General features: G+C 40.0%; 1 non-coding gene across 1 annotated transcript; it reads right to left on the bottom strand.

Annotated features, from left to right (window-relative positions):
• Nucleotides 1–931: 931 nt before the first annotated feature.
• On the bottom strand, nucleotides 932–1,035 carry LOC116271956. Its single transcript, XR_004180689.1, has one exon. It is a non-coding gene; the product is annotated as a U6 spliceosomal RNA (small nuclear RNA).
• Between the last annotated feature and the right edge of the window lie 732 nt (nucleotides 1,036–1,767).

The following is a 1,767-nucleotide window of genomic DNA, read 5'->3' as shown; positions in this document are numbered from 1 at the left end:
TGCGAGCAAGTCTAGACTTCACTTCCCTGGCGTGCTCCGAATTCCCCTCATGCTGCCCTGTGCTTTTGGTCACCTTCCCCTGTGTGTGTGTGTGTGTGTGTGTGTGTGTGTGTGTGTGTGTGTGTGTGTGTTTTCCTGCCTCCTTTTGCTTGGCACTTTTTCCCTAACTCCCCAACCTAGCATGAGACTCTTCTCTTCAGTGCTCTGGGAATTGGAGGCAGCATTTTGCATGTTTTAACTCTTCCTGTGGTCTCCATGATCTGCTACAAGTGGTACCCATGTTCATGGACACTTTTTCCAGACTTCATCTGACTGTTCTGGAAGAGTCTGTGACTACAGTAGTCCTCCCTTATCCACAGTTTTGCTTTCTGCAGTTTTAACTACCCTGCAGAACAGTACGACGAGGTATTTTGAAAGAGAGAGAGAAAGATCACATTTACATAGCTTTTATTGCAGTATATTGTTACAACTATTCTAGTTTATTGTTGTTAATCTCTTACTACACCTAATTTATAAATTAAACTTTATCATATATACACATGTATAGGAAAGCACATAGCATGTAAAGAGTCTGGTACTATCAGCAGTTTCAGGCATCCACCAGGGGTCTTAGAATATATCCCCCATGGATAAGGGGGGACCACTACACTTTCTAGCAAAGCTGTGACATTGAACAGAGAGCTGAAACACCAGTGAGAGCCACTAGACCAAAGGTGAGTGTTGGGGGAATCTTTAGAGAAAGCTCTTTTGGCATTTTTAAAAGAGTTTATTGAGGTGCTTGATAAATTCAAGATTAACTAAATTGTCTCAGATTATATGTTTTCAGACCAGGGATTGCTGCCAGCTCCCTAAAAGTAATCATTTATCTTATGGGTATTTTAGCAGTTCATATGGTGGAAACGGTCCCAAATCCTACCTTCATGATTTTTTTTTAAATATGGTACACTTCACTAATTTGCATGTCATCCTTGCGCAGGGGCCAATGCTAATCTTCTCTGCATCGTTCCAATTTTAGCATATGTGCTGCTGAAGCAAACAACGAAAAAAGTATGCATTTTTTCAGTAAGAAAAATGCATACTTTTTCACTTGTTTGATGACACACTTTGCCCTCCAACTATATTTTCTTTGTTACACACAGCTACACTTTGCTATGCCCCTGCATCCTTCTTGTTGCATCGGATTCCATGTAAAGCAAAGAGAATAAAAATTAGATTATCTCCCATCTACTTGGGGAAGTCTGACGGCAAAGCATAAAATCCATTGACTTTTCCCCTGTTTTTAACTGAAAATGGAATTTGAATTTTACTCTCTTCTTCACACCCTAAATCCAACCATTTGTTCATCTAAGCGCATATGCATTTCACCACAAAGACTCAAATCCACTGGGGAAGAACAAACCGTAATAGTTTACATTTATTGAGCATTTACTACATACCTGTCATTATTCTAATGCTTACTGTAGATTATTTTATTTAATCCTCACAAGCACACTGTGAAGCAGGTACTTATTATTGCCACATTTCAAATGTGGAAGGTGAGGCACACGACAGTTAAATAACTTGCCTAGGCTCATACTCCTGCTAAATCTTAGAGCCAGGATTAAAACCAAGGCAGTGTGACTTGAGCCTGTGCCCTGAACCACAAAACCATGCTGTCTCTCTGAGTATGAAGAGTTTCTGTACTTAAGTTTGCCCTTCTGTTTCCTTTCATTATTCATTTTTATCAACAGACATTCATAGAGTGTCAAGCACTGGTGGCGAGAAGCT

This window comes from Papio anubis, chromosome 1 (assembly GCF_008728515.1).
Source record: "Papio anubis isolate 15944 chromosome 1, Panubis1.0, whole genome shotgun sequence".
In the NCBI taxonomy this organism is placed as follows: domain Eukaryota; kingdom Metazoa; phylum Chordata; class Mammalia; order Primates; family Cercopithecidae; genus Papio; species Papio anubis.
This window is presented reverse-complemented; position numbering and strand designations above follow the sequence as displayed.